This window comes from Oryctolagus cuniculus, chromosome 7 (assembly GCF_964237555.1).
Source record: "Oryctolagus cuniculus chromosome 7, mOryCun1.1, whole genome shotgun sequence".
Classification (NCBI taxonomy): Eukaryota; Metazoa; Chordata; class Mammalia; order Lagomorpha; family Leporidae; genus Oryctolagus; species Oryctolagus cuniculus.
The window spans coordinates 142811112-142830666 of NC_091438.1; the positions used below are offsets into that span (position 1 = coordinate 142811112).

The 19555-nt window shown below is 52.5% G+C and overlaps 1 protein-coding gene across 35 annotated transcripts in view; it reads right to left on the bottom strand.

Moving 5' to 3' along the window:
• The window catches only part of EPB41 (erythrocyte membrane protein band 4.1), a 231799-nt gene that overhangs the window by 204976 nt on the left and 7268 nt on the right, over positions 1–19555 (bottom strand). For 11 of the 35 annotated variants that reach the window (XM_070078935.1, XM_070078912.1, XM_070078934.1 and 8 more), the window contains exon 1: positions 886–1136. The exons of 23 other annotated variants lie outside the window; for them this stretch is intronic. The gene's annotated coding sequence lies outside the window, so the exon portion shown is untranslated. Of the gene's footprint in view, positions 1–885; positions 1144–19555 lie in introns of those variants that run through there. One more of the 35 variants, XM_002716068.5, reaches the window with a different exon arrangement.

Sequence of the window (19555 nt, forward strand, 5' to 3'; positions counted from 1 at the left end):
CAACAACGGGGCGACAGTCGTTGTCACGGGGCCAGAATCCCGGCCTCAGCAATTCGGGGCGCGTGGTGCCCGGCCAGCGGGACCCCGCGCGCGGGCCAGAGCTCCCCCGAGGAAGGGCCTGGGGGCGGCGCCGGGCGGGCGAGCCCGGAGCCAGGTCTCTCGGCAGGTACAACCGCCCGGGCCAGCACCGGCACGGATTTCCAAGCCGACAGATGCGCGAACTGAAAAAGGAGGTCACGACGCTCGGAGGACCGACTTAACCCTTCGCTCGCCGGCAACCGTGGCGACCAGAGGAGCAAAGCAGCGGATCCCTCCGGTCCGGGGATTTTTTTTTTTTTTTTTTTTTTTTAACGATGCAGGTGTCTGTGGCAGGGAGGCCCGGAAGTCCTGCGAGGGCTCCCTCCACCCTGCAGATCCCGCCTGACTTCTGCAAACAGCCCCGCAGCCTGGGCATGAAGAGCCCGCTCTGCAGCTGCACCCAACACCGTCCCCGTCCGAAACCAGCAATTCTCCTCACCTGGCTCCCTTCCCCGGCTCCTGCCCACCGCACCACGGCTGACAAGACCCGGGGGAGCCCGTTTTCCCTCCTCAAAATGACACCCCAAGCCTAACTTTTTAAAAGGCTCCTCCGGCCCCAGTCCTCAACAGCACCGGGCCCTCCAGGGGCTCCTCAAGCCGCGTCCCGGCCCCTGCCCCTCAGCACTCCGGCGTGCGAACGAGGCCCCTCCACGGTGCTGCTAGCGCCCCCAGCCCGGGGCCTGCGGGGGGCTGCAGACAAAGAGGTTGCGGCGCCGCAGCGGCCGCCAGGACCGTCCCCTCGGGGGACAGCGGCGCGCCCCCCGCCCCCCACACCGCGGCTCGCGCGCCGCCGCCGCCTCGCCTCACCGGTAGCTCCCGGGCCCGGGCTCCCGCGCCCGCCGCTGCTACAGCCAGACGAACAATGGCAGGAGGAGGCGCCGGCGTCCGAGGCTCGGGCCCTCTGCGGCTCGCGGGCCTGCGGGCTGCTGGCTGACTGACTAAACCCACTGGCTGAGGGAGGGAGGGAGCGAGCGAGCAGCAGCCCTAGCGCGCGCCCTCCCGCCTTCCCTCCGCGAGGCGAGGCCAGGCCGGCCCGCAGCCCGCCCGCCCGCCCGCGCGAGCCCCTCCCCGCACCCCCCCCCCCGCTCGCCACAACATTGTAGTAAATTCCTATTGGGCCGCGCCGGAGGGAAGGAGGGGGCCGGGCCCGCGGCCCGCCAGCCCATTGGCTGAGGCCAAGTTCTAGCTCCCTCGTCTCCCCCCCTCCTCTAGGTGGGTCAGGAGAGGGGAGGGGGAAAAAGAGGGGGAAAAAGCAAAGGGCTCGCCGCGTGTGCGCACGCGCAGCTCGAACCCGCTCTGGAGCAGCACCCACGTGGGAAATGAGGCAGGTAGTGCTCTGGCCGGAGAGGCGGCCTTTTCCTTCCGGCGGAGGACCAGGTACGAAGCCTAGATTTGGAAGTTTCGGGAAAGGGGAACTCACGTTAGAGGCTGCTCCCAGGCTACCCGCAACGGACTGCCCCCGAGGCACCTGGCGACCCCAGGTGAGGCACTCAGCTTGTAGGAGCCTCGGTTTCCCTCCCTGTCATTCCGTGATCTCCTGGCGGCTGTGCTGACACTGAGGCCTGGACTGGAAGCTAAGTGCCGCGGCCGCGCCGTGATTCCGCCTGTTTGCTGCATTTAAGTGTCTCCTAATTCACCCTAGCACTCTCAGAATCATAAAGACTGGCTTCGGCGGAATTCAGCGCTGCTCTGGCAAATGCCGGCTGCGCATTTATTTCTATCCAGTGGTTTCAGAGGCCCCTTCGCGCTCCCTACCAGGCGGGTCTCCGCAGGCTGCCGCTCCGCAGGGCAGAAAGAAGGCTCCTTTAAGCATGATGCGTATAAGGTAAGATGGGTTCCGGTGTTCCTCTTTTGAGATGAGGAGACTGGAGCCTGGAGACTGAGACCATCTGAGCCTGCAAACGCCCGCTAAGCTGTCCCTGGGATGTCAGCTCGGCCTCTGAACACGGACTGCCTGGGTACTTCCCGGTCTCCAGCCCTCCCTAACTGCTTGGTCTTCCCTGTGCCATAGTTTCTGGTTGCGCGTTTGACTTGGAGGTTAAGACGGCCACACTTCACACTGGAGTTAGGTTCCTGGCTCCAGCTCCTGACTTCAGCTTCCTGCTAATGCGGACTCTGGGAGACAACGTGATGGCTCAGGTGACAGTTCCCTCACCACATGGCAGACCTGGATTGAGTTCCCAGCCAAGCCCCCAGTCTCTGCTGTTTCAGGCATTTGGGAATGAGCCAGCAGATGGAATCACAATATCTCTCTCTCTCTTCTCTCTTATTAATTATTCTTAAAAATAATAATAATAATAAAAGAAACCAGGGCAAATAAGAGCCACTGTTAGATTCTGAGTTCTGGGGACAGTGTTGTGGCACTGCAGATTAAACTATGGCCTGCGGGCTGGTGCCATTGCACAGGGAGTTAAGCTCCTGCCTGCAGAGCCAGCATCCCATACGGGCACCGGTTCAAGTCCTGGCTGCTCCACTTCTGATCCAGCTTCCCACTAGCATGCCTGGAAAAGCAGTGGAGAATGGCCCAGGTCCTTGGGCCCCTGGCACCCACATGGGAGAGCCAGATGAAGCTCCTGGCTTCAGTCTGGCCCAGCCCTGGCTGTTGCGGCCATTGGGGAGTGAATCAGTGGATGGAAGATCTCTCTCTCTCTCTCTTTTTCTCTCTTTAACTCTGCCTTTTAAAAAAAAAAGATAAATAAAAAAATTAAAAAAAAAAACAGGTTGGCGCCGCGGCTCAATAGGCGGCGCCGGCACACCGGGTTCTAGTCCCGGTTGGGGTGCCGAATTCTGTCCTGGTTGCCCCTCTTCCAGGCCAGCTCTCTGCTGTGGCCTGGGAAGGCAGTGGAGGATGGCCCAAGTGCTTGGGCCCTGCTCCCCATGGGAGACCAGGAGAAGCACCTGGCTCCTGCCTTCGGATCAGCCCGGTGCGCCGGCCGCGGCGGCCATTGGAGGGTGAACCAACGGCAAAGGAAGGCCTTTCTCTCTGTCTCTCTCTCTCTCACTGTCCACTCTGCCTGTAAAAAATAAATAAATAAAAATAAAAACAGTATGGCCTGCAACACCGACATCCCATATGAGTACTGGTTTGAGTCTGAGCTGCTCCATTTCCAATCCAGTTCCTGCTAATGCACCTGGGAAAGCAGCGGAGGATGGCCCAAGTGCTTGGGCCCTGCACCTGCATGGGAGACCAGGAGGAAGCACCTGGCTCCTGGCTTTGGATCGGCACAGCGCGCCGGCCGCAGCGGCCATTTGGGAAGTGAACCAACAGAAAGAAGACCTTTCTCTCTGTCTCTCTCACACTGTCTAACTGCTGTTAGACAAAAAAAAAAAGGCAAAGTGCTATTCAACACCACACCAAAATCTGTTACCCAGGCAATAGAATCTGAAAGACCTGAATTCTAAGACTGACTTTTAATTCTTAGTCTAGAGATGGAAAGGATTTGTAAAGCTCTAACCTCACATGAGGAATCCTTCTTATTAACTAGATATGCACCATCACCTGTTAGAGTAAGTGCTTGCTCTCCAAGTATAGCTGGGCCTATCACACACAGAGGTGGGGCTTTAAGTAGTGAACCCACCTGCCCTCCCAGATTCTCAGACCAGATGCCTGGTCCCAGCTCACCCCGCAGAGACTACCTTCAGTACCAAGGTTAGTGGTCCCAACTGCCCTCATTGAGGCTGATTTCCCAGGCAGAAACAGCTCAGCTCCATGTTTACATCTGGGTGGCAGCTGTGCCATGATCCAAGGCCCGAGAGGGGATCTCCAGGGGCAATCTCTATTCCGCCTGCCAGCTGAGCCCACCACTAACTCCCCCACGACCCCTCCTGTTCCCTCCTAGGGAATACAGGCCCTGCTGGCTGCCTGTTAGCCCCTGGAGCAGTCAAGGGCACTAAGCAAAAAAAAAAGAAAAGAAAGAAGATGCATGAAAGGGTCTTAATCCTTCCCTGTTGCAAACTGAGCTCAGCAAAAGCAAACACCAGCTGCACGAAAGAGGGGGAAATTAGATGGGGAAATTAGGTGGTGACCAGTAGGGAGGGCCAGGGAGGAGAGATGAGGCCTCCAATGACCTGGAAGAGATGAGATTGGAAGAAAGCGGGGATAAGGTGGGGGAACAGTTAGAGTCTGAACCATATCCAAATCTGGGCCGTGGGCAGATTAGAGACACAGCTGGCCTGAGGCCCCGGTGATAGGACTCATGGAAAACCTTTGTTGTAGAGGGCAGCAAGAGCTGAGGAAGGCTTTGAAAAGCCGGGCCCACCACGATGCGTTCTGAGCAGTCACTACTGAACTAAAAACCAATCCTGGTACCAAAAGTACCCGAAGAGAATGGCGTTCCATCCTGCCCTTGGTCATCAAAGTGCAGTCATTTTAGACCTTGTAAACAAAACTGATAAACAAGGTATAGCAACATGAGAAGCATTGTTCATCCAGTGGAATGCCTTTTAGGGGACTGTTTTTATTACAAGTACATGAACTGTTCCTAGAAAGTACATTTAAATAAAAAGAAAAATGCAAATCACCACAAAGCCACCAATCAAAAATAACTACCACCAATATTTTGGGAGGAGACTTTTCTAATACTTTTTCTTATACTTTTTAATTTACCTGTAGGAAATTACTTATTTTATAGGTAAGAAGCATCAAATTGCAAGAATAAGACAACCACTTAGGATGCCCTCAGTCTGGGTACCAAGCCCAGCTCTGCTCCTGATTTCAGCATCCTGGTAAGCTGCACCCTGGGAGGCAGCCTTTGACAATTCAAGTACGTGGCCCCATACCATCTACAAGGGAGACCCGGATTGAGTTCCTGGTTTCAGACACTGGCCTGGCCTACAAAAATCTCCCTGTGTCTCCATCTCTGCATTTTAAATAAATAAGTAAAAATAAGAATTTAGACTTACTGTTTTGGAATTTTCTGAACTTAATATATTTTGAATATTTGCATCTTTTTTAAAAGATTTATTTACTTAGTTAAATGCAGAGCTATGGGGCAGGGTGTGTGGGGAGAGACCTCCATTTGTTAGTTCACTCCCTAAAAATCCACACAATAGCCAGGTCTGGGCCAGGTTGAAGCCAGGAGCCAGGAACTCCACCCAGGTCTCCCATACTGGTGCCAGAGGCTGAAGCACTTGGGCCATCTTCTGCTACCTTCCCAGGTCATTAGTAGGGAGCCAGATGGTTGGTGGAACAGCCAGGATGCTGGTGTCACAGGTGGTAGCTTAACCCGCTGCACCATAACACCAGCCCCGCGTTATCATTTTTAACAGTACAAATGGCTAGACCAAAATTTAGTTAACCTGATTTAGATTGTTCCCCATTTTTCTCTCTCATAAATGATACTTGACAAACATCCTTTAAATTACATCCATGATCTTTTAAGGATGCATTGGCTACAGCATTTTTTAAAAATTATAGCACACCACACTAACTGTTCCAGTCATCTTTCAATAAAGTCAGAAGAATCCCATCAGATAGAGTACTGTTATTGAATACAAACAACTTGTCTTTCATATTTGAAAACACAGAGGGTGGGTGTTTAACCGAGTGCCTGCATCCCACATCAGACTACCTGGGTTCAAGTCTTGGCTCCAGCTCCTGGGTTCAGTTCCCTGTTTATGCAAACCCTGAGCAGCAGAGGTGATGACCCAGGAAACCAGGCTCCAGCCACCCACGTGGGAGACTTGAATTAGTTCCTGGCTCCCAGTTTCAGCTTGGCCCAGTCTAGGTTGTTGCAGGCATTTGTGGAGTGAATTAGAAGATAGGAACACACGTACACTCTCTCTCTCTATTTCTCTCTCTCTGACTCTCAAAGGAAAAAAAAAATAACAGAGCATGTTTTAACTTCTATGATAAAATGCACTTTGCTTAACAAAAATTGTCTTAAAGAATTTATCTGCGGGGCCGGTGCTGCGACACAGTGGGTTAACACCCTGGCCTGAAGCGCTGCCATCCCATGTGGGCACCGATTCAAGATCCGGCTGTTCCACTTCCTGTCCAGCTCTCTGCTATGGCCTGGGAAAGCAGTAGAAGATGGCCCAAGTCCTTGGGCCCCTGCACCCGCATGGGAGACCCAGAAGAAGTCCTGGCTCCTGGCATCAGATTGGCAGAGCTCCAGCCATGGCGGCCATTTGGGGAGTGAACCAGTGGATGGGAGACCTCTCTCTCTCTCTTTAAAGATTTTAAATAAATCTTAAAAAAAAAAAGAGTTTCTCTGCATAGTGTAAAAAAAAAAAAACACTAAATGTGGTTAAAATCTATAGATTATGGTTACCATGGAAACACTCCAAGAAACAGGGAGCAAAAGTAATTGCTTTGTAAAAGCGGATCTGCTGGACGGTGGCTAAGGCATTCCCCTAGGCCTCTAGACTCACAGGATGTTAGAACTTGTTAGGCCCTCGGAGATCATCAAGCCCAAGCTACTGACTTTTAAACAGATTAAGAAATAGGCCCAGAGACTGGTAGACACTTGTCCATACAAGGTCACACAGCACAATGATGGCAGTACTCAAAGTTGAGCCTAAATCTTTCAACCCCTACAGCACGAAACTGTATACAGCCTTTTTCCAAGTCTAGATAACTACATTTACTCTCCAAAGCTACAGACTAAGCTAAATTCTATCTCCATAAAACCTAGGAGCATCTGTGCTATGCCTCAAAGATAATTTATTATTAAAAATAGTAATAGGGGGGGCGGCCAGCGCTGTGGCTCACTTGGTTAATCCTCCACCTGCCACGCCAGCATCCCATATGGACGCTGGGTTCTAGTCCCAGCTGCTCCTCTTCCAGGCCAGCTCTCTGCTGTGGCCCAGGATGGCAGTGGAGGATGGCCCAAGTGTTTGGGCCCTGCACCCCATGGGAGACCAGGAGGAAGCACCTGGCTCCTGGCTTCAGATCGGCGCAGCTCCAGCCGTGGCGGCCATTTGGGGGGTAAACTAATGGGAGGAAAACCTATTCTCTGTCTCTCCCTCTCTCTGTAACTCTACCTCTCAAATAAATAAATAATTTAAAAAAATTAGTAATAGGGGCCGGCACTGTGGCATAGCAGCCAAAGCTGCGACCTGCAGTGCCTGCATCCCATGTGGGTACCGGTTCCTGTCCTGGCTGCTCCACTTTCCATCCATCTCCCTGCTAATGCACCAGGGAAAGCAGCAGCATATGGCCTCTGCATCCACATGGGAGACCCAGAAAAAGCTCCTGACTTCTAGCTTTGGATTGGCCCAGCTCCAGCCATTGCAGCCATTTGGGTAGTGAACCAGCGGATGGAAGATATTTCTCTATGTCTCTGTCTCTGTCTCTGTCTCTCTCTCTCTCTCTCTCTCTCTGTAACTCTACCTTCCAAAATAAATAAATAAATATTTAAAAAGAAAATAACTGGAGACAAGTATTTGGTGCAGTATTTAAGATACCACTTGGGATGCCCACAACACATACCAGAGTGCCTGGGTTAGAGTCCCGCTCTCAATTCCAGCTTCCTGCTGGTGCACACTCTAGGAGACACCAGCTAATAGCTCATATACTTGAGTCTCTGCCACCCACATGGAAGAATGGCATTGAATTCCTGGTTCCTGGCCTCAGATTGGCCCAGCCATGACTGTTACAGGAGTTTGGAGAATGAACTAATAATGACAGATCATTGCCTATCTCTGACTCTCTGCCTTTCAAATAAGTTAAATAAATAAATGTACTTAAAAAGAGAAAATTTATAGAAAATAATAACAACTACGTATTACATGAGTTAGTTACTATGTGCCAGGCACAGACAAGGGTCTTCAAAAGCTAATGGAAATACACCAGCAAAAGGGACAGCCTCTTGAATAAATAATGCTGGAAAAGCTGGATGTCCATATGCAGACGACTAAAACTTGATCCCTCCCTCTTACCCCATACAAAAATCAACTCAAAGGGCTGGTGTTGTGCAACAGGTTAAGCCACCACTTGCAACACTGGCATACCTTATTACAGTGCCAGTTTGAGTCTTGGCTGCCCCACTTCGAATGCAGATCCCTGTTAATGTGCCTGGAAAAGCAGTGGACTATGGCCCAAGTACTTGGGTCCCTGCCACCCATGTGGGAGACATGGATGAAGGGCCAGGCTTCAGCTTAGCCCAGTCCCAGCCATGGCAGCCACTTGGAGAGAGAACCAGCAGATGGAAGAGTTCTTTCTCTCTCTGTCTCTCCCTCTCTCTGTCACACTGCATTTCAAATAAGTTAATAAAATTTTAAGAATATCAAGCCAACATGGATCAAACATCTGAATGTGGGGCCAGCATTGTGGCACAGCAGGTAAAGCTGCCACCTGCAACACCAGCATCCCATATGGGCTCTGGTTCAAGTCCCAGCTGCTCCACTTCTAATCTAGCTCCCTGCTAATGGCCTAGGAGAGGAGTGGAGGATGGCCCAAGTTGGACCCCTGCCACCCATGTGAGAGACCTGGATGAAGCTCCTGATTCCTGGCTTCAGCCTGACTCAGCCCTGGCTATTGTAGCCACTTGCATAGTGAACCAGCCAATGGAAAATTCACTCTCGCTCTCTCTTTGTAACTTTGACTTTTAAATAAATAATTTTTAAAATATATATATAAATGTAAGACCCAAAACTATAAAACTACCAGAAAAAATCACAGGAGAAACACTTCAAGACAACAGTAGAGGCAATGATCTTTGCATAAGATCCAAAAAGCACAGCCAACAAAAGCAAAATTGGACAAATGGGTTGATATGAAACTCAGGGGGGCTGGCGCTGTGGCATGGTGGGTAAGGCCATTGCCTGCAGTGCCAGCATCCTATATGGGCACCAGTTCAAGTCCTGGCTGCTTTACTTCCAATCTAGCTCTCTGCTATGGCCTAAGAAAGCAGTAGAAGATGGCCCAAGTCCTTGGGCCCCTGCACCCACGTGGGAGACCCAGAAGAAGCTCCTGGCTCCTGACTTCAGATTGGCGCAGCTCCACCACTGCGGCCAATTGGGGAGTGAACCAGCGGATGGAAGACCTCTCTCTCTTTCTCTCTCTCTCTCTCTCTCTCTGCCTCTCCTTCTTTCTCTGTGTAACTCTGACTTTCAAATAAATAAATCTTTAAAAAAGAAAAAGAAAAGAAACTCAGAAGCTTTTACACAGCAAAGGAAACAATCAACAGTGTGAAAAGACAACCAAAAGAACGGGAGGAAATATTTACAAACTATTCATCTGACAAACGATTAACATGTGGAATATATAAGGAACTCGAAAAACTGAACAGAGTTGGGCTTTTGGCCTCGCAGTTAAGATGCCTGCTTCCACAGCAGAGTACCTGGTTTTGATACCTGGCTGTGGCTCCTTACATCAGCTTATTGCGAAATGCAGACGCTGGGAGGGGTGGTGATAGGGGTGACTGGGTCCCTGCCACCCATGTGGGAGCTTTGGCTTCAGTCCCATCCAACAGTCTAACCAGTGCAAATATTTGGGGACTGAAACAACCAATGAGATCTCTCTCTCTCTCCCTCTCTCTCCTTCTCCCCTTCTGTTTCTCTCTTTCTATCTCTCACATTAAAAAATTACAAATAAATACAAACTCAGCAACAATAACAAAAAATCCATTTAAGAAATGGGCAAAGGATCTGAACAGACCTTTCTCAGAAGAACACAAATAGCCAGCAGAGATATGAAAACAATGCTCAGTATCACTGCCATCCAAACCGCAATGAGCTATCATCTCACTCCAGTTAGAATGGCTTTTATCAAAAAGACAAAAACCAGCAAATGCTGGTGAGGATGCAGAGAGAAGGGAGCCCCCTGCACAGCCAGTGGGAGTGCAAATTTGCACAGCCATCATGGAGAACAGCGTGGCGGTTCCTCAGACAGCTAGAAATAGATCTACAACATGACCAGGCTGTCCCACTTCTGGGCATGTATCTGAAGGAAATGAAATCAGCATATGAAAGAAATACCTGCACTCCCACACTCTTCACAGTATCATTCACAATGGCCAAGACAGGGCATCAACCCAGGTGTCCATCATTGGATGAATGGATAAAGGAAAGATAGTATATACACACAAAGGAATATTATTCAGCCACATAAAAGAACGAAATCCTGACTACTGTAGCAAAATGGATAGAACTAGAGGTCATTATTATAAGTGATGCTAAGTGTCTGATAAACCAGGCACAGAAACTTAAGTACCGCATATCCTCTTTCATATAAAAAAGTTGATCTGAACTTAGGGTAGCAATTAAGAGGGTGAGCAGTGTGGGGGGAGGGGAATAGAGGGAGGTGGGATAAAGGGTACCAAACACAGCTTGATAGAAGGAACATGTCCTATTGTTCCCCAGCATGGTGGGACAATAATAGTTCACAAAAATGCACTGTATGAAGACCTGGAGAGAGGAGCTGGAAGGCTCCAAACATACAGGCGGGACAAGGAGACGGATGCTATGGCCTGATCTGATCAGTTTACGCAGTATACGGGTGTTGAAATAGTGCACTGTAGCCCACAAAAGTGCACAGTTATTGCATGCTAACAATGTTTCAATATAGATTTCTTTTTAAGATTTATTTTATTTATTTGAAAGAGTTAGAGAGGTAGAGACAGAGAGAGGTCTTCCATCTGCTGGTTTACTCCCCAGATGGCCGCAATGGCCGGAGCTGCGCCGATCCAAAGGCTGGATCCAGGAGCTTCTTCTGGATCTCCCACGTGGGTGCAGGGGCCCAAGGACTTGGGCCATCTTTCACTGCTTTCCCAGGCATAGCAGAGAGCCAGATCGGAAGTGGAGCAGCCAGGACCAGAACTGGCACCCATATGGGATGCCAACGCTTCAGGCCAGGGTGTTAACCCACTGCGCCACAGTGCTGGCTCCTGAATATAGTTTTAAAACATTTCTGGAAAATGCATATTATTAAAAAACTAAGCAGTAGTTTCAAAATTTGTTTGTACCACAATGAAGCTATCTTTTAATTCTGTTGTTTCACAAATGTTTTGAAGGACCCACCTACTAAGTGCCTTATATTGCATTTAGCCTCATAGCAAACTTTCAAAGTATTATCAGCCTCAATTATAGGGGAAGAGACCACAGACTAGAAATGTTCGGTGATTTGCCCCACTGCACACATGACACTGGGTCTGCATGATGCCCCCATGCCCTGCTCCACACTGTGTTCACAGCACTCTCAGGAAAGCGATGGGAAACGATAGGGGTGGGCAATGCCACATCTGTCCCAAGACCCCAGTGAAAGGCTGCTGTGACAGCTTCGGACTGTAGCCCTGGAACACCCAAGGAGGGACTGAAGGGCCTGGCGTTCAACCCCCCACCCCCTTTCTCACCAGCAGCGGTGAGCCCAGTGAGCCTAATGACCCTGATCCTGCAAAGCTTCAAGCTCCCTCGGGCTTAACCCACTAATTCTCTATCCCTAGGGCAGGAACTCAAGTCCTCCAGAGCTCCCCAAGAGACACAGAGAGGCTCAGGGCAAACTGCTAGCTGAGATGCGTCTCAAAGCATCACTAAAGTCAGGCTGGAGGGGAAGAGGACCGAGAAGGAAGCAGAGGGCACTGGGGACCCAGGCATGGACCTGCGCAGGGAGCCACAGGGAAGCAGAGGGCACTGGGGACCCAGGCATGGCCGCGGTCGACCTGCGCCCCAGGCCTTCGGAGCTGCTGCGGGAGGACAGTCCCTAAGCCCAGCCAGCACTCGGCATTCAGTGTCCAGCTTCCCAGTCGGTGACCGGGAGCATTTTAGCGAAGAAAGAGAAATACAGATGCCAAATACACTGCCGCCTTGGATCTGCCATATGTTCACTGTGGGACTCTGGGCAAATCACTGGTCTCCATCAGCCCAGGCTGCCATAACGAAATACCACAGGCCGGGGCCTTAAATAACCACGCTGATTTTCTGAGAGTTCCGGAGGCTGCAAGTGTAGGGTAAGGGTCCAGCTCGGTCCGATCCTGGTGAGGCCTCCCGTTGGGGCTTGCAGGCGGCCACCTTCTTCCTCCCCACATGGAGGCCCCACCCTCAAGGTCTCCTCTCACCCTAATCACCACCGCCGCCCCACCCCCCAGGCTCCATCTGCAAATCCGATGGCATTGGGAATCAGGGCTTCACCTGTGCATGCTAGAGGGACACAAACAGTCAATGACGGGCTCTCTGGGCTCTCTTTCTTCACCAGCCAAATGGAGGCGGCCACGCCTACCCAGGCTGTCTTACAGGGTAGCAGCGGGGGTGGGGAGAGTGTGAAAGGGTTCTGCAGATCACAAAGCCCCAAACCTGCACTGAGTGCGATTTTTCTTTTAAATCTGCTATAAGGGGCCAGCACTGTGGTGCAGTAGGCTAAGCCTCCACCTGCAGTGCCCGCATCCCACATGGGTGTTGGTTCGTGTCCCCGCTGCTGCTATTCCGATCCAGCTTTCTGCTAATGGTCTGGGTAAGCAGTGGAAGATGGCCCAAGTGCTTGGGCCCCTGCACCCGCTTGGGAGACCCAGAGGAAGCTCCTGGCTCCTGGCTTTGGATCCACCCAGCTCTGGCCGTTGCTGCCATTTGGGGAGTGAACCAGTGGATGGAAGACCTCTCTCTCTGTCTCTCCCTCTCTCTGTCTGTAACTTTACCTCTCTAATAAATAAATAAAATCTTTTAAAAAAAACTATCAACCAAGCAGAAAAAAATCCTCAACACCAAGGCGCAATCCTCCCTGGAGGTGAGCACACGCGGCCCCACCTTTCTTCGCACACATTCCCTGAGCAGTGTCCCAAGCACCTTCTGTGCAGCACATCCCTGAGCCTCACAGCGGCTCCTGCCGAGGCTCTCCCTACCACTCCCACTTTACACACCAGGAAGCAGAATTTCAGGAGAGAAAACCTCGCCCCCAAGATCACCCAGGAAGCAAGCGTCAGTAAGGCCTTGAACTCGCGTCCACCTGGCCCTTCTCACTCGTTACAGCTTGCCTTCGTTTCCGTGATGGTTACTATGATAATACCAACAACGCTGGGCACAGCGCTGCTGCAAGTCAGGTACTTAACTCACACTCTCTTCTCAAATTTGACAACAACCCTAGGGAGTGGGCACAAAGATTTAAATCCCATTTTCTGGCTTTGGGAATGGAAATCAGAGAAGTAAAGTAATTTACGCACTGTCACACAGCTAGGAAGGGGTATAGTAGGGAAAGCAGGTCTGACTGCAGAAGCCAGCACCTTGCCCACTCCACTCGCCTGCCTCTCTTCCCCAGGGAGGCCAAGCAAGCACGCCCAGCTGCCTTCAACAGATGAGAAAGTGGCGGCCCCAGCAGAACAGTGGGTGTGCTGAGGTCTCCCAGCAAGTCAGCAGCTGAGACTTAACCCCAGGCTCCCAGTTTCAAGCCCATTGTTCATGTCCCCCACTCACAGTGCCTGAACCCGGAGCATCAGAAAATGCCTTGCCCGCTGGATGTGTGTAACCCTCCTCCACTAGCTCTCCTGGGCCGGGAGGGGGAAACCCTTCTACACCAGGCCAGGAATGGAGAGCTGAGGCTGTGCAGGTACTGCCCGGACAGGACCACAGCTGAGCTGGGGACCCACGCACCCCTACCTCTGGGCACCTCTGTTCTGGTCTCCCCAAGTCAGACCCAGAGCTGGGAAGTGGGGCGCTCCAGAGGAAGCTGCTCCAGGCCTGGGCCCCCACTGGCCAGCACAGCTGCCTGCTGGGATTTCTGCTGAAAAATGCAAAGCTGGATCCTGTGGGCCTAAGTGCTAATTACCAATAATGACATAATCACCATTGTGGGCCCAACAGCCAAACAGCCCCAACTAGAAATTCTGCATAGCTCAGGCTCAGGAACAAAAGATTTGGGCACTGCAACTGAAACTGATGCCCTGGCAGAAAGCAGAAGCAGCCAAAGGGCCTGGGGTTGACCCAGCCAAAGGATTATCTGTCAAATGGAAGGGTGGATGACCGCTTTCTCTTCCTGTCATACATTTATTTATTGAGAACCTACTACGTGCTCAGCACTGTGCCAAAGCCAGATGAGGCTTCCTTGATTCATTAGTTCACTCCACAAATACTGCCAGGGCACCTACCCTGTGCCGTACACCCCGCTAGGTATAAGGGATATGACACTGAACAGGGCTGACCAAAGTCGTCATCGTCATCGCTGAGCGTCCAGTCCAATGGGAAAAGACAGTCATAAACAAATAACAAGTGTCCAAGAGTGGTAAGTGCTACAAAGAAAACAAGCCTGAAGGGGGGTGAAGGAGTGCTGAAACTGACAGAAGGGAAGGTGTCACATAAACCACACAGGTAAGGAGAAAAGACAGCAAGTCAAGAAAACGGATGGGGTTAGAGTATTCCAGGCCCAAGGACCAGCGAGTGCAAAGGCCCTGGGGTGGGAGTGTGCTGCTGGGAGTGCCTAAGAGCAGACCGTCATGATGTGACTGCATGCGATCACACAGAGCTGGAGGGTAAAGGAGTCAGACACAGGCTCAGCAGCCCCTGTGTTGCTCTTAAGCTCAGGACAGCTCTGGAAGGAACATTCTGCTCCCCGTCCGCCCCCATTTTACCTGTGATGGACTGAGACCCAGGTAGGAGAAGGGAAGATCTCACAAAACACAGCCAGAAGGGGCAGGTCTGTCTGAGGCCCCTTCTGCAGCCTCCTGCTCCTTTTGTCTCTGCAAATCCTAAATATTAACTGGGTGAGGGGCTGGCGCTGTGGCACAACGGGTGCTGCCTGTGATGCCAGCACCCCATTTGGACGCTGGTTCTAGTCTCAGCTGCTCCACTTCCAATCCAGCTCCCTGCTAATACACCTGAGAAAGCAGTGGATGATGGCCTAAGTGCTTGAGCCCCTGCAACCACATGAGAGACCCAGAAGAAGCTCCTGGCTCCTGGTTTCAGCCTGGCCATTGTGGCCATTGGGAGAACAAACCAGCAGATGGAAGATATTTCTCTCTCTCTCTCTCTCTCTCTCTCTCTCTTTCTCTCTCTCTCTCTCTCTCTCTCTCTAACTCTGCCTTTCAAATAAATAAAATACATCTTAAAAAAAATATATATTAACTGGTGAGTGAATGAATGAATCCTGCCCATTCCCCAAGCCCTGCCTTATCAGCGAGCTGTTTTCTGCTTGGCTTTCTGGTCTCAACTAATCACAGAGTAACAACAAGCCCGGCGTGTCAGCCACGGAGCGCACGCTTCACACAAATTACCTAACTCACCCTTAAATAATCCTGGGAGGAGGTGCTAGTACCTATCTCATCTGGTAGCTGAGAAATCTGAAGCTCATGGAAGAAGAACAGCTTGTGAGAGGTCCCACGGCTGGTAAGGGGTGGCACTAGGATTTAAACCAGGGCTGTGCGCTCCCAAATCCCTATTCGTAATCCTGTATTAGTAGAAACCTCTCACATCAATGCACTCCTCCCTCACAAATCAGAACGCGAAGGCTCAGGGACCGCAGATGATTCGCCCACGGTGGCCCGTGCTCCAGCCTATGGGACCTTTGGGGCCCACCCCCCAGCCCCTGCAGGAGTCTGGTGTCATCCAGTCCACCTCTGCCCCTGCAGCCCAGGCCTGGGTACTGCAGATCATCTCTCTGCTTCCTCTGCTTTCCCAAGCGTCCGCAGCAGCACCCAATGGATCAGAGCAGGCTGCAGGAGACCGCCCCAGCCGGCCGCGGGAGGAGGTGGTGGGACGGGCCGGTAGGAGGTGCTGAGCTTTTAATCAGGTGTGTCTGTTCACTAGGAAGCCTTATCCGATACACCGCGTTCAAAGACCCGGGGAGGGACGGGGCAGCAGTGACAACAGCGTAACGGTCGCTGCTTAGCGCCGCCGGGGACCACCTGCAGCCTCAGTCACACTATTTCCCATCCGCTCCCTTCTACAGCAGAGAAGCTGAGGCTCAGAGAGGTAAAGTGACAGCCAAGGTCACTGCACCACACCTGTGCAGGGGGCAGCGCACTAGGGATCAAGAGACCTGGGCTCCAGCTCCCTGACCTTGCACCATCAGCCACCGGCTCTGGACCCAAAGGTACCTGGTGACCAGCACCTGCTGGATGATCCAGGACCCTCAGGGATCCAGCCCTGCCCTGACCACGGGACCCCCAGAGACACAGGACATCAAGCTCACTCTTTTCCCAAGCACCAGGGAAACGGGAGCCTAATTATCAGCTTCCGGGGGTGGGGGAGGACATAAGGCCACATACTTTCCAAATATTTGTCCCTGTTTCAGGACCTGCAGCTGGTTTTGGCCTCCAGCCACGGAGCGCCCAGGCCTCAGGACTGAGAGTCCTTGGGCCTGAGGCCAAAGGGGAGCAGAGGTAGGAGGGCAGCCTACCAGGCACGGGGCCAGGACCCCTCTGGAGATTTGGGCTTGTTTCTTAATCTTTTCCTTCCTTTGTTGGCCAGAGCTGGCTGCCAGGCGAGGCAGGGGAAGCAGTGGGTGTGGCTGCGATTAAGGGGTCCAAATAATGACAATTTAATTGTAGCTCCTTTTATGGCTGCCCATGACATGTAGACACTAGCCCAGGCCATGTGTGGGGATTATCTCATTGAAGTTCCACCCCACCCTGCGAGGAAGGCCTGCTGGACCCATTTTACTGAAGTGGAAACTGGGGTGCAGAGAGGGCAAGTGCATGGCGGAGGGCCACACAGCAGGGAACACAGGTTGTTGACTCCTGAGAGAGGCAGCACCGGGTCTGACTTGGGGGTGGGGGAGGGAATGAGAGGAAGGGAGAACGGGAGGGAGCAGGGTGGGAAGGAGGAAGAGGCAGCTGTGAGGGTGCAGGAAGGAAGGGAGCCAGCGGCCGCCCCCAAAGCCCTGCATGATGTGGGCCCTGCTTCCCGGCTGGCCTCCAAGCCTGCACCTCCCTTTATGTTCCAGCCATACCCAATAGCAGTGCTCGTCCGCCTGAGTCCTTGCACGTGCCGTTCCCTACACCTAGAAGGTTGTTCCCTCCACTGATCACCTAGAGAGCTCTTATTCATCCTTCAAACCCAGCTCAGCTCGCTCTCTCTTCTCCTGAAAGCTTATTTATTTACTTGGAAGGCAGAGTTAGGGAGAGAGGGAGAGACAGAGAGAGAGAGAGAGAGAGGTCTTCCATCTGCTGGTTCACTCCCGAAATGGCTGCAACAGCCAGGGCTGGGCCAGGCAGGAGCCAGGAACTCCATTTGGGTCTTCCTTGTGGTGGCAGGAGCCCAGACACTTGGGCCATCTTCCACTGCCTTCCCAGGCACGTTAGCAGAGAGCTGGATCAGAAGTGAAACAGCAGGGACACGGACTGGCGCCCCTACGGGATGCTTGCGTCATAGGCAGCAGCTTAACCCACTGCACCACAGTGCTGGGCCCAGCTTAGCTCTCTTTTCCCCTGATGCCTCCGAAGAGTTAACCAGCTGCTCCCCTGGGCTCACTGCACCTGAGGAGCAGGAACTCCGTCTGAGTCACCTTTGTGTCCCCAGAATCTTACAAGGCAGCTTAATAAATGTTGTTTGTCTCTAGCTGTGCTGAATCTTCAAGGCAGGCAGAACAGGTTTTCTTTTTTTTTTTTTTTTTTTTTTTTTAATGTTTATTTGTCTTTATCTACTCGAAAGGCAGAGAGAGAGACAGAGAGACAGAGACAGAGAGAGAGTATCTTAAAACCACTGTTCATTCCCAAAACGCCCGCAACAGCCAGGGCTGGATCAGGCCAAAGCCAGGAGCTGGGGACTCCATCGGGATCACCAGCATGGGTGGCAGAGGCCCAAGTAGCTTGGCCATCACCTGCAGTCTCCCTGGATGCATTCGCAGGAAGCTGGATTGGAAGCAGAGAAGCCAAGGCTCAAGCCAGTACTCTGATATGGGATGCAGGTGTCCCAAGCGATGGTTTACCCCAATGTGCACAATACCCACTCCAACAGGTTTCCTCATCCTCGCTCCCAAGAAAAGGAGCCGGGCAAGAGAGCAGGAGTGAGCCCTGAAGTCACCCAGGCAGGCAGTGGCCGGCTCCTCAGCACCACACAGCCCCTGCCAGGCCCGTCAGTCACCCCAAGGAACACCCAAGACAGGAGCGGGAGCCATGGGTCCTTGCGGCCAGAGGCCTTGCCCTGGGTGTCCAGCTCAACACAGCTGCTGAGTGGGGAGCGGCTGCCCGGGCTGCAAGGAGCAGGTGAGGGGCTTTTACCCCTCACTCAGCTCTGGCTCCCCCTCCCAGATACGCGCCTCGGTCAGAGACCCCAGATCTCACTCTCCCCTCCATCCTCTCCTGCATGCCCACCACAGTCCACTATCACGTCCTGCTGGCTCTGCCCCCTACACAGACCTTAACACCTGCCCAGAGTTCCTCAGCCCTGGCACAGCCCCAGCCCTAAGACCTTGGCATCTCTCAGCTGGACAGCTGCTCCTGCCCCTGCCCCTGCCCCTTCCAGCTCCCTATCCAGTGGCTTCCCATTGTGTGGGTCAAGTCCCCCTAATTCTGAGCCCATCTTTCCAGCTGCCTTCCCCCAAGTGCAGGTCATGGCTCTGGACCGTGGTACACGCACTGGCTTCCACTGGCAATATCCTTTCCCCTGGTCTCTGCCTAAGACACGCAGCAGCAATCTTGCTGCTTTCTCAGCCCTTCTCCCCAGCTGTGCTCCAAGCTCCCAGCAAACAGATTCAGCTCTGTGCGCCCCCTGCCCAGCACAGGGCCTGGCACACACTGGACACAGGAGAAGAAGACAACCAGGAAGGGAGGCACCTTCTCACTTCCGAGAGACAGCCTCCCTCCCTGCACCCCACAGGTGCCTTCTGGAACCTGTCCCACCAGGTTGCTTTCCACCTGTCCCCAGCAGTTCCCTCCCAGACCTGATTACTGTCCCGAGAGAGACAGCTTTATAATCCCCAAATAATACTGATCGTTATAATTACAACAATCACTACTACCATTCATTGAGTGCTCACCAGGTGCCTCATTATGTAATTCTCACAAGAACCCTAGGGAGGGAGGGAGGTTCTTGTATTATCTTCATTTTACAGATAAGGAAACTGAGGTTCTGAGAGATTAAGCAGTCACCTAAGGTCACACAACTAGCAAGCAATAGACACAGGGCTCACAGCCAGGCCTGTCTGACCCCAACCGCTCTGCTGTCCCGCCTTCTGCCTTCTAAAATCTCCCCTCTTCAAAACTGTTAGAGCACCAGGCCGGGGGGGGGGGGGGTGGGTGTATGTGTGTGTGCCAGTGTCAGTGTGTGTGTGTGTGTGTGTGTGTGTGTGTGTGTGTGTAAACTCATTTCTCCAACAAACACCCCAGGAACTCACACCTCAGAGAATTACAGATAGGAATATGGGAGGTACTTTTAGATAAAACAACCAGCCCAGCCTATAGATGGCAATGACACACATAATGACCAGAGATCCTCAGGGCCCTTGCCAGCCTGCTGGGGAGTTCAAGGGCTCCTGCCTCTGGATTCTAGTCCTGGCTGAATGGGAAGTTAAAAGTGAGAGGATGGGGGCCGGCACCGTGGCTTACTTGGTTAATTCTCCGCCTGCGGCACCAGCATCCCATATGGGCGCTGGGTTCTAGTCCCGGTTGCTCCTCTT